Source organism: Leuresthes tenuis, unplaced genomic scaffold, assembly GCF_036924035.1.
Source record: "Leuresthes tenuis unplaced genomic scaffold, fLeuTen1.0.hap1 SCAF_19, whole genome shotgun sequence".
Lineage (NCBI taxonomy): Eukaryota > Metazoa > Chordata > Actinopteri > Atheriniformes > Atherinopsidae > Leuresthes > Leuresthes tenuis.
The window spans coordinates 25521580-25538810 of NW_027325373.1; the positions used below are offsets into that span (position 1 = coordinate 25521580).

Below are 17231 nucleotides of genomic sequence, written 5' to 3' on the forward strand. Positions count from 1 at the left end.
TTATCAAAGCACTTTGGAAGGCATTTCACTTGGCACCAAATGTATTGCCACCACGAGAAGCCTGGCCTGCAGGGACTATCTTCCCCCTAACCTCTCCTTCATACCACTCTTCCATAAAGCTCACTTCCAAGTACCTTGTCCAACAACAGAAGACCTGTTGTTTCATTCTTGTCTTGTCCAAAGCCAACAAGGACTTCCCCCTAACCTCTCCTTCATACCACTCTTCCATAAAGCTCACTTCCAAGTACTTTGTCCAACAACAGAAATCCTGTGGTTTCATTCTTGTCTTGTCCAAAGCCAACAATGACTTTGCATACCAGGGACGATCTGTCGAGGTCTTTTGTCACGACCAGTGTTTTGTTTTCAGACGATTTTTCCACAAAAATGACAGAAAAACAGGAGGTTTTACGGTGGTGTTGAGTACATGCCAAAATGTTAATATGTAACAATAACTTGAGTTGTGGACAAAGGATCCTCATGCACCAAGCCCCTTCCCTGCGATTCAGAGTAACATGACGGCACAAAGAATGTTGCTGTAAACTAGATGATATAGCGCTAGCCAAGCAAGGAGTGAAGTTGGGTTGCCTTGCCAGTGAAAACCATTCTCTTGAAGAAGGTTGCTTTGTCAGAAGTGGGATTTGAACCCACGCCTCCAGGGGAGACTGCGACCTGAACGCAGCGCCTTAGACCGCTCGGCCATCCTGACCGCAAAAAAAAAGACTTGCACTTATTGTCGGCGGACCAAGGGATCATTCGAGTGAATATGTGGGTCTACGTGGTGTTCATGGGTCTTGGCTGTAGTTTAAGTTGTTTAATAACCACAATAATGTCACGTGTACATAAAATCATTTGAGAAATTAAACAGGGGGAAAAAGAGAGCAAAGTGAGGAAAGGTGTGACAGATGAGGTCCCCCAGCAGTCTAAGCCTGTAGCAGCTTGGGCAACATGGGATGTTTCAGGATTACCTGAGCCATCCCTAACTATAAGCTTTATCAAAAAGCATTTGGAAGCAAGAACTCTTCAGATGTAAAACGGCCGCAATAATCTTTAAACTAGACGATACAGTGCCAGTTTAGCAATACAACGTAGCATAGCCAAGCAAGGAGTGAACTTGGGTTGCCTTGCCAGTGAAAATCATTCTGTTGGAGAAGTTTACATTGTCAGAAGTGGAATTTGAACCCCACCTCCAAGGGAAACTGCGGTCTTAACGCAGCAATTTAAAGGCCAAGCGTCGTTGCCGTGATGGCTCGAGCGAGCGGTGTTGATGACTACACGCTGTCGTTCCGACCATATATTGTGGCTGGAGTCGATGCGCCAGTCGTTGCAGTCTTTTCAGTCACAGAGGTGTCGCTGCTACGGGAAGGTTACCGCTAACGACTCCACAACGAGGAAAATGGAGAAGAAAACAAGAGCAGGAAGAGTAGCACTGTCATCAATGATCAGCATTCTCACCTCTGCTTACATAATAGCTGATGAGCCTCCAGAATTTGAAATTTCAAGAGGCATGATGATGCCCATCTCACCTCCAAATTCCTAAGCATTCTCACCCATTACTTACATAATAGCTGATCAGCCTCCAGAAGTTGAAATTTCAATAGGCATGATGATGCCCATCTCACCTCCAAATTCCTGAGCATTCTCACACATTACTTACATAATAGCTGAGACTGCAGAAGTTGAAATTTCAATAGGTGTGTTATCACCATTATAGTCTGATGTGGTACTTAGAATACTGTTTTGATATTCTCACCCATCTTAGGCCTAAATGTGAATAGCCCCCCTTCAAATAGCCTGATATGAATCCAGTTTGCTTCGGTCAAAAGCCCTGTCCTGTTGTCCTATGATACGGTACCGGGGGTTTGAAAAATCTGCATAAGGGTCCAACTGTAGGGTCCAATGTATTGCTACTACGAGAAGCCTGGCCTGCAGGGACCTCTATCTTCCCCCTAACCTCTCCTTCACAAGACTCTTCCATAAAGCTCACTTCCAAGTACCTTGTCCAACAACAGAAGACCTGTTGTTTCATTCTTGTCTTGTCCAAAGCCAACAAGGACTTCCCCCTAACCTCTCCTTCATACCACTCTTCCATAAAGCTCACTTCCAAGTACTTTGTCCAACAACAGAAAACCTGTGGTTTCATTCTTGTCTTGTCCAAAGCCAAGAAGGACTTTGCATATCAGGGACGATCTGTCGAGGTCTTTTGTCAGGACCAGTGTTTTGTTTTCAGACGATTTTTCCACAAAAATGACTGAAAAACAGGAGGTTTTACGGTGGTGTTGAGTACATGCCAAAATGTTAATTTGTAACAATAACTTGAGTTGTGGACAAAGGATTCTCATGCACCAAGCCCCTTCCCTGCGATTCAGAGTAAGATGACGGCACAAAGAATGTTGCTGTAAACTAGATGATATAGCGCTAGCCACGCATGGAGTAAACGTGGTTTGCCTTGCCAGTGAAAACCATAATCCAGGAGAAGTGTGAAATGTCAGAAGTGGGATTTGAACCCACGCCTCCAGGGGAGACTGCGACCTGAACGCAGCGCCTTAGACCGCTCGGCCATCCTGACCGCAAAAAAAAGACTTGCACTTATTGTCGGCGGACCAAGGGATCATTCGAGTGAATATGTGGGTCTACGTGGTGTTCATGGGTCTTGGCTGTAGTTTAAGTTGTTTAATAACCACAATAATGTCACGTGTACATAAAATCATTTGAGAAATTAAACAGGGGGAAAAAGAGAGCAAAGTGAGGAAAGGTGTGACAGATGAGGTCCCTCAGCAGTCTAAACCTATAGCAGCTTGGGCAACATGGGATGTTTCAGGATTACCTGAGCCATCCCTAACTATAAGCTTTATCAAAAAGCATTTGGAAGCAAGAACTCTTCAGATGTAAAACGGCCGCAATAATCTTTAAACTAGACGATACAGTGCCAGTTTAGCAATACAACGTAGCATAGCCAAGCAAGGAGTGAACTTGGGTTGCCTTGCCAGTGAAAATCATTCTGTTGGAGAAGTTTACATTGTCAGAAGTGGAATTTGAACCCCACCTCCAAGGGAAACTGCGGTCTTAACGCAGCAATTTAAAGGCCAAGCGTCGTTGCCGTGATGGCTCGAGCGAGCGGTGTTGATGACTACACGCTGTCGTTCCGACCATATATTGTGGCTGGAGTCGATGCGCCAGTCGTTGCAGTCTTTTCAGTCACAGAGGTGTCGCTGCTACGGGAAGGTTACCGCTAACGACTCCACAACGAGGAAAATGGAGAAGAAAACAAGAGCAGGAAGAGTAGCACTGTCATCAATGATCAGCATTCTCACCTCTGCTTACATAATAGCTGATGAGCCTCCAGAATTTGAAATTTCAAGAGGCATGATGATGCCCATCTCACCTCCAAATTCCTAAGCATTCTCACCCATTACTTACATAATAGCTGATCAGCCTCCAGAAGTTGAAATTTCAATAGGCATGATGATGCCCATCTCACCTCCAAATTCCTGAGCATTCTCACCCATTACTTACATAATAGCTGAGACTGCAGAAGTTGAAATTTCAATAGGTGTGTTATCACCATTATAGTCTGATGTGGTACTTAGAATACTGTTTTGATATTCTCACCCATCTTAGGCCTAAATGTGAATAGCCCCCCTTCAAATAGCCTGATATGAATCCAGTTTGCTTCGGTCAAAAGCCCTGTCCTGTTGTCCTATGATACGGTACCGGGGGTTTGAAAAATCTGCATAAGGGTCCAAATGTAGGGTCCAATGTATTGCTACTACGAGAAGCCTGGCCTGCAGGGACCTCTATCTTCCCCCTAACCTCTCCTTCACAAGACTCTTCCATAAAGCTCACTTCCAAGTACCTTGTCCAACAACAGAAGACCTGTTGTTTCATTCTTGTCTTGTCCAAAGCCAACAAGGACTTCCCCCTAACCTCTCCTTCATACCACTCTTCCATAAAGCTCACTTCCAAGTACTTTGTCCAACAACAGAAAACCTGTGGTTTCATTCTTGTCTTGTCCAAAGCCAAGAAGGACTTTGCATATCAGGGACGATCTGTCGAGGTCTTTTGTCAGGACCAGTGTTTTGTTTTCAGACGATTTTTCCACAAAAATGACTGAAAAACAGGAGGTTTTACGGTGGTGTTGAGTACATGCCAAAATGTTAATATGTAACAATAACTTGAGTTGTGGACAAAGGATTCTCATGCACCAAGCCCCTTCCCTGTGATTCAGAGTAAGATGACGGCACAAAGAATGTTGCTGTAAACTAGATGATATAGCGCTAGCCACGCATGGAGTAAACGTGGTTTGCCTTGCCAGTGAAAACCATAATCCAGGAGAAGTGTGAAATGTCAGAAGTGGGATTTGAACCCACGCCTCCAGGGGAGACTGCGACCTTAACGCAGCGCCTTAGACCGCTCGGCCATCCTGACCATAAAAGGGATTCTTGCACAGTAGTGTCGGCGGGCCCAGGGATCATTCGAGTGAATATGTGGATCTGCATGGTGTTCAAGTGTATTGGCTGTTGTTTAAGAGGACTCCTGAGGCAAACAAATAGTAGGTATAGCATTTGGAAGCAAGAACTCTTCACATGTAAAACGGCTGCAACAATCTTTAAACTGGACGACACAGTGCCAGAATAGCAATACAACATAGCATAGCCAAGCAAGGAGTGAAGTTGGGTTGCCTTGTCAGTGAAAACCATTCTCTTGGAGAAGGTTGCTTTGTCAGAAGTGGGATTTGAACCCACGCCTCCAGGGGGGGAGGAGTGTCGGCGGGCCCAGGGATTTTCGAGTGAATATGTGGGTCTATGTGCTGTTCAAGTGTATTGGCTGTTGTTTAAGAGGACTCCTGAGGCAAACAAATAGTAGGTATAGCATTTGGAAGCAAGAACTCTTCAGATGTAAAACGGCTGCAACAATCTTTAAACTGGACGACACAGTGCCAGAATAGCAATACAACATAGCATAGCCAAGCAAGGAGTGAAGTTGGGTTGCCTTGCCAGTGAAAACCATTCTCTTGGAGACGGTTGCTTTGTCAGAAGTGGGATTTGAACCCACGCCTCCAGGGGAGGGAGGAGGGATCATTCGAGTGAATATGTGGGTCTACGTGATGTTCATGTGTCTTGGCTGTTGTTTAAGTTGTTTAATAATCACAATAATGTCACGTGTACATAAAATCATTTGAGAAATTAAACAGGGGGAAAAAGAGAGCAAAGTGAGGAAAGGTGTGACAAATGAGGTCCCCCAGCAGTCTAAGCCTATAGCGGCTTGGGCAACATGGGATGTTTCAGGATTACCTGAGCCATCCCTAACTATAAGCTTTATCAAAAAGCATTTGGAAGCAAGAACTCTTCAGATGTAAAACGGCCGCAATAATCTTTAAACTAGACGATACAGTGCCAGTTTAGCAATAAAACGTAGCATAGCCAAGCAAGGAGTGAACTTGGGTTGCCTTGCCAGTGAAAATCATTCTGTTGGAGAAGTTTACATTGTCAGAAGTGGAATTTGAACCCCGCCTCCAAGGGAAACTGCGGTCTTAACGCAGCACTTTAAAGGCCAAGCGTCGTTGCCGTGATGGCTTGAGCGAGCGGTGTTGATGACTTCACGCGGTCGTCCCGACCATATATTGTGGCTGGAGTCAATGCGACAGTCGTTGCAGTCTTTTCAGTCACAGAGGTGTCGCTGCTACGGGAAGGTTACCGCTAATAACTCCACAACGAGTAAAATGGAGAAGAAAACAATGCCCCCGTCAAGAGCAGGAAGAGTAGCACTGTCATCAATGATCAGCATTCTCACCTCTGCTTACACAATAGCTGATGAGCCTCCAGAATTTGGAATTTCAAGAGGCATGATGATGCCCATCTCACCTCCAAATTCCTAAGCATTCTCACCTCTACTTACATAATAGCTGATCAGCCTCCAGAAGTTGAAATTTCAATAGGCATGATGATGCCCATCTCACCTCCAAATTCCTGAGCATTCTCACCTATTACTTACATAATAGCTGAGACTGCAGAAGTTGAAATTTCAATAGGTGTGTTATCACCATTATAGTCTGGTGTGGTACTTAGAATACTGTTTTGATATTCTCACCCATCTTAGGCCTAAATGTGAATAGCCCCCCTTCAAATAGCCTGATATGAATCCAGTTTGCTTCGGTCAAAAGCCCTGTCCTGTTGTCCTATGATACGGTACCGGGGGTTTGAAAAATCAGCATAAGGGTCCAAAGTAGAATCTATTTACAACTTATCAACACTGCAAAGGGAAAAAAAAAGTCTAGCTTCTTCTGGAGCAAACATTCTACTTTTTATTGTTTTGATGATGCGGAGTGTCCTACATCTACCACAAGGCAGAATTTCTGGGTGTTGCCACCAAGATTCAAGCGTTTATTGTCATATATACAGTGCATGTTAGAAACACATTCCTGTACAATGAGATTCTTGTTGAGCCCTTTTCACCACTTGCATGCTGCAGATCATGCCTAGTTTCTTCTCAATTGCTTTGCGTGATTCAAAACATTCCTTTAAAAGGCACCTCAAATGGGACACAAAACTCTTATTTCGCTCCTTGGCTACTGTAGTCTTTTCAAATGACGACTGTATCTGTGCTATCGAAATTCCTCGTTAGTATAATGGTCAGTATCTCCGCCTGTCACGCGGAAGATCGGGGTTCGATTCCCCGACGGGGAGAGCTAGGACTTTTATCACATGCCTCCCACCAAGTATAATCTAATTCACCCACCATCAGCCAAGTTCCCTCTTGCAAACAGTCACCTCCCTTACAAATCACTCAAGACCAGCAGCTCTTACACCAGCCTTCAATACATGCTGTCATCTCATATTCAACTATCTTACACTTGTTTGCTTTTATCAAAGCACTTTGGAAGGCATTTCACTTGGCACCAAATGTATTGCCACCACGAGAAGCCTGGCCTGCAGGGACTATCTTCCCCCTAACCTCTCCTTCATACCACTCTTCCATAAAGCTCACTTCCAAGTACCTTGTCCAACAACAGAAGACCTGTTGTTTCATTCTTGTCTTGTCCAAAGCCAACAAGGACTTCCCCCTAACCTCTCCTTCATACCACTCTTCCATAAAGCTCACTTCCAAGTACTTTGTCCAACAACAGAAATCCTGTGGTTTCATTCTTGTCTTGTCCAAAGCCAACAATGACTTTGCATACCAGGGACGATCTGTCGAGGTCTTTTGTCACGACCAGTGTTTTGTTTTCAGACGATTTTTCCACAAAAATGACAGAAAAACAGGAGGTTTTACGGTGGTGTTGAGTACATGCCAAAATGTTAATATGTAACAATAACTTGAGTTGTGGACAAAGGATTCTCATGCACCAAGCCCCTTCCCTGCGATTCAGAGTAACATGACGGCACAAAGAATGTTGCTGTAAACTAGATGATATAGCGCTAGCCACGCATGGAGTAAATGTGGTTTGCCTTGCCAGTGAAAACCATTCTCCAGGAGAAGTGTGAAATGTCAGAAGTGGGATTTGAACCCAGGTCTCCAGGGGAGACTGCGACCTTAACGCAGCGCCTTAGACCGCTCGGCCATCCTGACCATAAAAGGGATTCTTGCACAATAGTGTCGGCGGGCCCAGGGATCATTCGAGTGAATATGTGGATCTGCATGGTGTTCAAGTGTCTTGGCTGTTGTTTAAGAGGACTCCTGAGGCAAACAAATAGTAGGTATAGCATTTGGAAGCAAGAACTCTTCACATGTAAAACGGCTGCAACAATCTTTAAACTGGACGACACAGTGCCAGAATAGCAATACAACATAGCATAGCCAAGCAAGGAGTGAAGTTGGGTTGCCTTGTCAGTGAAAACCATTCTCTTGGAGAAGGTTGCTTTGTCAGAAGTGGGATTTGAACCCACGCCTCCAGGGGAGGGAGGAGTGTTGGCGGAACCAGGGATCATTCGAGTGAATATGTGGGTCTGCATGGTATTCAAGTGTCTCGGCTGTTGTTTAAGAGGACTCCTGAGGCAAACAAATAGTAGGCATAGCATTTGGAAGCAAGAACTCTTCACATGTAAAACGGCTGCAACAATCTTTAAACTGGACGACACAGTGCCAGAATAGCAATACAACATAGCATAGCCAAGCAAGGACTGAAGTTGGGTTGCCTTGTCAGTGAAAACCATTCTCTTGGAGAAGGTTGCTTTGTCAGAAGTGGGATTTGAACCCACGCCTCCAGGGGAGGGAGGAGTGTTGGCGGAACCAGGGATCATTCGAGTGAATATGTGGGTCTGCATGGTATTCAAGTGTCTCGGCTGTTGTTTAAGAGGACTCCTGAGGCAAACAAATAGTAGGCATAGCATTTGGAAGCAAGAACTCTTCACATGTAAAACGGCTGCAACAATCTTTAAACTGGACGACACAGTGCCAGAATAGCAATACAACATAGCATAGCCAAGCAAGGAGTGAAGTTGGGTTGCCTTGTCAGTGAAAACCATTCTCTTGGAGAAGGTTGCTTTGTCAGAAGTGGGATTTGAACCCACGCCTCCAGGGGGGGAGGAGTGTCGGCGGGCCCAGGGATTTTCGAGTGACTATGTGGGTCTATGTGCTGTTCAAGTGTATTGGCTGTTGTTTAAGAGGACTCCTGAGGCAAACAAATAGTAGGTATAGCATTTGGAAGCAAGAACTCTTCAGATGTAAAACGGCTGCAACAATCTTTAAACTGGACGACACAGTGCCAGAATAGCAATACAACATAGCATAGCCAAGCAAGGAGTGAAGTTGGGTTGCCTTGCCAGTGAAAACCATTCTCTTGGAGACGGTTGCTTTGTCAGAAGTGGGATTTGAACCCACGCCTCCAGGGGAGGGAGGAGGGATCATTCGAGTGAATATGTGGGTCTACGTGATGTTCATGTGTCTTGGCTGTTGTTTAAGTTGTTTAATAATCACAATAATGTCACGTGTACATAAAATCATTTGAGAAATTAAACAGGGGGAAAAAGAGAGCAAAGTGAGGAAAGGTGTGACAAATGAGGTCCCCCAGCAGTCTAAGCCTATAGCGGCTTGGGCAACATGGGATGTTTCAGGATTACCTGAGCCATCCCTAACTATAAGCTTTATCAAAAAGCATTTGGAAGCAAGAACTCTTCAGATGTAAAACGGCCGCAATAATCTTTAAACTAGACGATACAGTGCCAGTTTAGCAATAAAACGTAGCATAGCCAAGCAAGGAGTGAACTTGGGTTGCCTTGCCAGTGAAAATCATTCTGTTGGAGAAGTTTACATTGTCAGAAGTGGAATTTGAACCCCGCCTCCAAGGGAAACTGCGGTCTTAACGCAGCACTTTAAAGGCCAAGCGTCGTTGCCGTGATGGCTTGAGCGAGCGGTGTTGATGACTTCACGCGGTCGTCCCGACCATATATTGTGGCTGGAGTCAATGCGACAGTCGTTGCAGTCTTTTCAGTCACAGAGGTGTCGCTGCTACGGGAAGGTTACCGCTAATAACTCCACAACGAGTAAAATGGAGAAGAAAACAATGCCCCCGTCAAGAGCAGGAAGAGTAGCACTGTCATCAATGATCAGCATTCTCACCTCTGCTTACACAATAGCTGATGAGCCTCCAGAATTTGGAATTTCAAGAGGCATGATGATGCCCATCTCACCTCCAAATTCCTGAGCATTCTCACCTATTACTTACATAATAGCTGAGACTGCAGAAGTTGAAATTTCAATAGGTGTGTTATCACCATTATAGTCTGGTGTGGTACTTAGAATACTGTTTTGATATTCTCACCCATCTTAGGCCTAAATGTGAATAGCCCCCCTTCAAATAGCCTGATATGAATCCAGTTTGCTTCGGTCAAAAGCCCTGTCCTGTTGTCCTATGATACGGTACCGGGGGTTTGAAAAATCAGCATAAGGGTCCAAAGTAGAATCTATTTACAACTTATCAACACTGCAAAGGGAAAAAAAAAGTCTAGCTTCTTCTGGAGCAAACATTCTACTTTTTATTGTTTTGATGATGCGGAGTGTCCTACATCTACCACAAGGCAGAATTTCTGGGTGTTGCCACCAAGATTCAAGCGTTTATTGTCATATATACAGTGCATGTTAGAAACACATTCCTGTACAATGAGATTCTTGTTGAGCCCTTTTCACCACTTGCATGCTGCAGATCATGCCTAGTTTCTTCTCAATTGCTTTGCGTGATTCAAAACATTCCTTTAAAAGGCACCTCAAATGGGACACAAAACTCTTATTTCGCTCCTTGGCTACTGTAGTCTTTTCAAATGACGACTGTATCTGTGCTATCGAAATTCCTCGTTAGTATAATGGTCAGTATCTCCGCCTGTCACGCGGAAGATCGGGGTTCGATTCCCCGACGGGGAGAGCTAGGACTTTTATCACATGCCTCCCACCAAGTATAATCTAATTCACCCACCATCAGCCAAGTTCCCTCTTGCAAACAGTCACCTCCCTTACAAATCACTCAAGACCAGCAGCTCTTACACCAGCCTTCAATACATGCTGTCATCTCATATTCAACTATCTTACACTTGTTTGCTTTTATCAAAGCACTTTGGAAGGCATTTCACTTGGCACCAAATGTATTGCCACCACGAGAAGCCTGGCCTGCAGGGACTATCTTCCCCCTAACCTCTCCTTCATACCACTCTTCCATAAAGCTCACTTCCAAGTACTTTGTCCAACAACAGAAATCCTGTGGTTTCATTCTTGTCTTGTCCAAAGCCAACAATGACTTTGCATACCAGGGACGATCTGTCGAGGTCTTTTGTCACGACCAGTGTTTTGTTTTCAGACGATTTTTCCACAAAAATGACAGAAAAACAGGAGGTTTTACGGTGGTGTTGAGTACATGCCAAAATGTTAATATGTAACAATAACTTGAGTTGTGGACAAAGGATTCTCATGCACCAAGCCCCTTCCCTGCGATTCAGAGTAACATGACGGCACAAAGAATGTTGCTGTAAACTAGATGATATAGCGCTAGCCACGCATGGAGTAAATGTGGTTTGCCTTGCCAGTGAAAACCATTCTCCAGGAGAAGTGTGAAATGTCAGAAGTGGGATTTGAACCCAGGTCTCCAGGGGAGACTGCGACCTTAACGCAGCGCCTTAGACCGCTCGGCCATCCTGACCATAAAAGGGATTCTTGCACAATAGTGTCGGCGGGCCCAGGGATCATTCGAGTGAATATGTGGATCTGCATGGTGTTCAAGTGTCTTGGCTGTTGTTTAAGAGGACTCCTGAGGCAAACAAATAGTAGGTATAGCATTTGGAAGCAAGAACTCTTCACATGTAAAACGGCTGCAACAATCTTTAAACTGGACGACACAGTGCCAGAATAGCAATACAACATAGCATAGCCAAGCAAGGAGTGAAGTTGGGTTGCCTTGTCAGTGAAAACCATTCTCTTGGAGAAGGTTGCTTTGTCAGAAGTGGGATTTGAACCCACGCCTCCAGGGGAGGGAGGAGTGTTGGCGGAACCAGGGATCATTCGAGTGAATATGTGGGTCTGCATGGTATTCAAGTGTCTCGGCTGTTGTTTAAGAGGACTCCTGAGGCAAACAAATAGTAGGCATAGCATTTGGAAGCAAGAACTCTTCACATGTAAAACGGCTGCAACAATCTTTAAACTGGACGACACAGTGCCAGAATAGCAATACAACATAGCATAGCCAAGCAAGGACTGAAGTTGGGTTGCCTTGCCAGTGAAAACCATTCTCTTGGAGACGGTTGCTTTGTCAGAAGTGGGATTTGAACCCACGCCTCGAGGGGGGGAGGAGTGTCGGCGGGCCCAGGGATCATTCGAGTGACTATGTGGGTCTACGTGCTGTTCATGTGTCTTGGCTGTTGTTTAAGTTGTTTAATAACCCCAATAATGTCACGTGTACATAAAATCATTTGAGAAATTAAACAGGGGGAAAAAGAGAGCAAAGTGAGGAAAGGTGTGACAGATGAGGTCCCCCAGCAGTCTAAGCCTGTAGCAGCTTGGGCAACATGGGATGTTTCAGGATTACCTGAGCCATCCCTAACTATAAGCTTTATCAAAAAGCATTTGGAAGCAAGAACTCTTCAGATGTAAAACGGCCGCAATAATCTTTAAACTAGACGATACAGTGCCAGTTTAGCAATACAACGTAGCATAGCCAAGCAAGGAGTGAAGTTGGGTTGCCTTGCCAGTGAAAATCATTCTGTTGGAGAAGTTTACATTGTCAGAAGTGGAATTTGAACCCCGCCTTCAAGGGAAACTGCGGTCTTAACGCAGCACTTTAAAGGCCAAGCGTCGTTGCCGTGATGGCTCGAGCGAGCCGTGTTGATGACTTCACGCGGTCGTCCCGACCATATATTGTGGCTGGAGTCAATGCGACAGTCGTTGCAGTCTTTTCAGTCACAGAGGTGTCGCTGCTACGGGAAGGTTACCGCTAATAACTCCACAACGAGTAAAATGGAGAAGAAAACAATGCCCCCGTCAAGAGCAGGAAGAGTAGCACTGTCATCAATGATCAGCATTCTCACCTCTGCTTACACAATAGCTGATGAGCCTCCAGAATTTGGAATTTCAAGAGGCATGATGATGCCCATCTCACCTCCAAATTCCTAAGCATTCTCACCTCTACTTACATAATAGCTGAGACTGCAGAAGTTGAAATTTCAATAGGTGTGTTATCACCATTATAGTCTGATGTGGTACTTAGAATACTGTTTTGATATTCTCACCCATCTTAGACCTAAATGTGAATAGCCCCCCTTCAAATAGCCTGATATGAATCCAGTTGGCTTCGGTCAAAAGCCCTGTCCTGTTGTCCTATGATACGGTACCGGGGGTTTGAAAAATCAGCATAAGGGTCCAAAGTAGAATCTATTTACAACTTATCAACACTGCAAAGGGAAAAAAAAAGTCTAGCTTCTTCTGGAGCAAACATTCTACTTTTTATTGTTTTGATGATGCGGAGTGTCCTACATCTACCACAAGGCAGAATTTCTGGGTGTTGCCACCAAGATTCAAGCGTTTATTGTCATATATACAGTGCATGTTAGAAACACATTCCTGTACAATGAGATTCTTGTTGAGCCCTTTTCACCACTTGCATGCTGCAGATCATGCCTAGTTTCTTCTCAATTGCTTTGCGTGATTCAAAACATTCCTTTAAAAGGCACCTCAAATGGGACACAAAACTCTTATTTCGCTCCTTGGCTACTGTAGTCTTTTCAAATGACGACTGTATCTGTGCTATCGAAATTCCTCGTTAGTATAATGGTCAGTATCTCCGCCTGTCACGCGGAAGATCGGGGTTCGATTCCCCGACGGGGAGAGCTAGGACTTTTATCACATGCCTCCCACCAAGTATAATCTAATTCACCCACCATCAGCCAAGTTCCCTCTTGCAAACAGTCACCTCCCTTACAAATCACTCAAGACCAGCAGCTCTTACACCAGCCTTCAATACATGCTGTCATCTCATATTCAACTATCTTACACTTGTTTGCTTTTATCAAAGCACTTTGGAAGGCATTTCACTTGGCACCAAATGTATTGCCACCACGAGAAGCCTGGCCTGCAGGGACTATCTTCCCCCTAACCTCTCCTTCATACCACTCTTCCATAAAGCTCACTTCCAAGTACCTTGTCCAACAACAGAAGACCTGTTGTTTCATTCTTGTCTTGTCCAAAGCCAACAAGGACTTCCCCCTAACCTCTCCTTCATACCACTCTTCCATAAAGCTCACTTCCAAGTACTTTGTCCAACAACAGAAATCCTGTGGTTTCATTCTTGTCTTGTCCAAAGCCAACAATGACTTTGCATACCAGGGACGATCTGTCGAGGTCTTTTGTCACGACCAGTGTTTTGTTTTCAGACGATTTTTCCACAAAAATGACAGAAAAACAGGAGGTTTTACGGTGGTGTTGAGTACATGCCAAAATGTTAATATGTAACAATAACTTGAGTTGTGGACAAAGGATTCTCATGCACCAAGCCCCTTCCCTGCGATTCAGAGTAACATGACGGCACAAAGAATGTTGCTGTAAACTAGATGATATAGCGCTAGCCAAGCAAGGAGTGAAGTTGGGTTGCCTTGCCAGTGAAAACCATTCTCTTGAAGAAGGTTGCTTTGTCAGAAGTGGGATTTGAACCCACGCCTCCAGGGGAGACTGCGACCTGAACGCAGCGCCTTAGACCGCTCGGCCATCCTGACCGCAAAAAAAAGACTTGCACTTATTGTCGGCGGACCAAGGGATCATTCGAGTGAATATGTGGGTCTACGTGGTGTTCATGGGTCTTGGCTGTAGTTTAAGTTGTTTAATAACCACAATAATGTCACGTGTACATAAAATCATTTGAGAAATTAAACAGGGGGAAAAAGAGAGCAAAGTGAGGAAAGGTGTGACAGATGAGGTCCCTCAGCAGTCTAAGCCTATAGCAGCTTGGGCAACATGGGATGTTTCAGGATTACCTGAGCCATCCCTAACTATAAGCTTTATCAAAAAGCATTTGGAAGCAAGAACTCTTCAGATGTAAAACGGCCGCAATAATCTTTAAACTAGACGATACAGTGCCAGTTTAGCAATACAACGTAGCATAGCCAAGCAAGGAGTGAAGTTGGGTTGCCTTGCCAGTGAAAATCATTCTGTTGGAGAAGTTTACATTGTCAGAAGTGGAATTTGAACCCCACCTCCAAGGGAAACTGCGGTCTTAACGCAGCAATTTAAAGGCCAAGCGTCGTTGCCGTGATGGCTCGAGCGAGCGGTGTTGATGACTACACGCTGTCGTTCCGACCATATATTGTGGCTGGAGTCGATGCGCCAGTCGTTGCAGTCTTTTCAGTCACAGAGGTGTCGCTGCTACGGGAAGGTTACCGCTAACGACTCCACAACGAGGAAAATGGAGAAGAAAACAAGAGCAGGAAGAGTAGCACTGTCATCAATGATCAGCATTCTCACCTCTGCTTACATAATAGCTGATGAGCCTCCAGAATTTGAAATTTCAAGAGGCATGATGATGCCCATCTCACCTCCAAATTCCTAAGCATTCTCACCCATTACTTACATAATAGCTGATCAGCCTCCAGAAGTTGAAATTTCAATAGGCATGATGATGCCCATCTCACCTCCAAATTCCTGAGCATTCTCACCCATTACTTACATAATAGCTGAGACTGCAGAAGTTGAAATTTCAATAGGTGTGTTATCACCATTATAGTCTGATGTGGTACTTAGAATACTGTTTTGATATTCTCACCCATCTTAGGCCTAAATGTGAATAGCCCCCCTTCAAATAGCCTGATATGAATCCAGTTTGCTTCGGTCAAAAGCCCTGTCCTGTTGTCCTATGATACGGTACCGGGGGTTTGAAAAATCTGCATAAGGGTCCAAATGTAGGGTCCAATGTATTGCTACTACGAGAAGCCTGGCCTGCAGGGACCTCTATCTTCCCCCTAACCTCTCCTTCACAAGACTCTTCCATAAAGCTCACTTCCAAGTACCTTGTCCAACAACAGAAGACCTGTTGTTTCATTCTTGTCTTGTCCAAAGCCAACAAGGACTTCCCCCTAACCTCTCCTTCATACCACTCTTCCATAAAGCTCACTTCCAAGTACTTTGTCCAACAACAGAAAACCTGTGGTTTCATTCTTGTCTTGTCCAAAGCCAAGAAGGACTTTGCATATCAGGGACGATCTGTCGAGGTCTTTTGTCAGGACCAGTGTTTTGTTTTCAGACGATTTTTCCACAAAAATGACTGAAAAACAGGAGGTTTTACGGTGGTGTTGAGTACATGCCAAAATGTTAATATGTAACAATAACTTGAGTTGTGGACAAAGGATTCTCATGCACCAAGCCCCTTCCCTGCGATTCAGAGTAAGATGACGGCACAAAGAATGTTGCTGTAAACTAGATGATATAGCGCTAGCCACGCATGGAGTAAACGTGGTTTGCCTTGCCAGTGAAAACCATAATCCAGGAGAAGTGTGAAATGTCAGAAGTGGGATTTGAACCCACGCCTCCAGGGGAGACTGCGACCTGAACGCAGCGCCTTAGACCGCTCGGCCATCCTGACCGCAAAAAAAAGACTTGCACTTATTGTCGGCGGACCAAGGGATCATTCGAGTGAATATGTGGGTCTACGTGGTGTTCATGGGTCTTGGCTGTAGTTTAAGTTGTTTAATAACCACAATAATGTCACGTGTACATAAAATCATTTGAGAAATTAAACAGGGGGAAAAAGAGAGCAAAGTGAGGAAAGGTGTGACAGATGAGGTCCCTCAGCAGTCTAAGCCTATAGCAGCTTGGGCAACATGGGATGTTTCAGGATTACCTGAGCCATCCCTAACTATAAGCTTTATCAAAAAGCATTTGGAAGCAAGAACTCTTCAGATGTAAAACGGCCGCAATAATCTTTAAACTAGACGATACAGTGCCAGTTTAGCAATACAACGTAGCATAGCCAAGCAAGGAGTGAAGTTGGGTTGCCTTGCCAGTGAAAATCATTCTGTTGGAGAAGTTTACATTGTCAGAAGTGGAATTTGAACCCCACCTCCAAGGGAAACTGCGGTCTTAACGCAGCAATTTAAAGGCCAAGCGTCGTTGCCGTGATGGCTCGAGCGAGCGGTGTTGATGACTACACGCTGTCGTTCCGACCATATATTGTGGCTGGAGTCGATGCGCCAGTCGTTGCAGTCTTTTCAGTCACAGAGGTGTCGCTGCTACGGGAAGGTTACCGCTAACGACTCCACAACGAGGAAAATGGAGAAGAAAACAAGAGCAGGAAGAGTAGCACTGTCATCAATGATCAGCATTCTCACCTCTGCTTACATAATAGCTGATGAGCCTCCAGAATTTGAAATTTCAAGAGGCATGATGATGCCCATCTCACCTCCAAATTCCTAAGCATTCTCACCCATTACTTACATAATAGCTGATCAGCCTCCAGAAGTTGAAATTTCAATAGGCATGATGATGCCCATCTCACCTCCAAATTCCTGAGCATTCTCACCCATTACTTACATAATAGCTGAGACTGCAGAAGTTGAAATTTCAATAGGTGTGTTATCACCATTATAGTCTGATGTGGTACTTAGAATACTGTTTTGATATTCTCACCCATCTTAGGCCTAAATGTGAATAGCCCCCCTTCAAATAGCCTGATATGAATCCAGTTTGCTTCGGTCAAAAGCCCTGTCCTGTTGTCCTATGATACGGTACCGGGGGTTTGAAAAATCTGCATAAGGGTCCAAATGTAGGGTCCA

General features: G+C 44.7%; 10 non-coding genes across 10 annotated transcripts; 3 read left to right on the plus strand and 7 right to left on the minus strand.

Annotated features, from left to right (window-relative positions):
- Positions 1-623: 623 nt before the first annotated feature.
- On the minus strand, positions 624-706 carry trnal-cag (transfer RNA leucine (anticodon CAG)). Its single transcript has one exon. It is a non-coding gene; the product is annotated as a tRNA-Leu (tRNA).
- Positions 707-2483: 1777 nt separating this feature from the next.
- trnal-cag (transfer RNA leucine (anticodon CAG)) lies at positions 2484-2566 on the minus strand. The gene has a single exon. It is a non-coding gene; the product is annotated as a tRNA-Leu (tRNA).
- Positions 2567-4342: 1776 nt separating this feature from the next.
- Positions 4343-4425, minus strand: trnal-aag (transfer RNA leucine (anticodon AAG)). Its single transcript has one exon. It is a non-coding gene; the product is annotated as a tRNA-Leu (tRNA).
- Positions 4426-6611: 2186 nt separating this feature from the next.
- Positions 6612-6683, plus strand: trnad-guc (transfer RNA aspartic acid (anticodon GUC)). The gene has a single exon. It is a non-coding gene; the product is annotated as a tRNA-Asp (tRNA).
- Positions 6684-7483: 800 nt separating this feature from the next.
- Positions 7484-7566, minus strand: trnal-aag (transfer RNA leucine (anticodon AAG)). The gene has a single exon. It is a non-coding gene; the product is annotated as a tRNA-Leu (tRNA).
- A 2715-nt stretch (positions 7567-10281) lies between these two features.
- trnad-guc (transfer RNA aspartic acid (anticodon GUC)) lies at positions 10282-10353 on the plus strand. Its single transcript has one exon. It is a non-coding gene; the product is annotated as a tRNA-Asp (tRNA).
- A 686-nt stretch (positions 10354-11039) lies between these two features.
- On the minus strand, positions 11040-11122 carry trnal-aag (transfer RNA leucine (anticodon AAG)). The gene has a single exon. It is a non-coding gene; the product is annotated as a tRNA-Leu (tRNA).
- Positions 11123-13228: 2106 nt separating this feature from the next.
- Positions 13229-13300, plus strand: trnad-guc (transfer RNA aspartic acid (anticodon GUC)). The gene has a single exon. It is a non-coding gene; the product is annotated as a tRNA-Asp (tRNA).
- Positions 13301-14100: 800 nt separating this feature from the next.
- On the minus strand, positions 14101-14183 carry trnal-cag (transfer RNA leucine (anticodon CAG)). The gene has a single exon. It is a non-coding gene; the product is annotated as a tRNA-Leu (tRNA).
- A 1776-nt stretch (positions 14184-15959) lies between these two features.
- On the minus strand, positions 15960-16042 carry trnal-cag (transfer RNA leucine (anticodon CAG)). The gene has a single exon. It is a non-coding gene; the product is annotated as a tRNA-Leu (tRNA).
- Positions 16043-17231: the final 1189 nt, after the last annotated feature.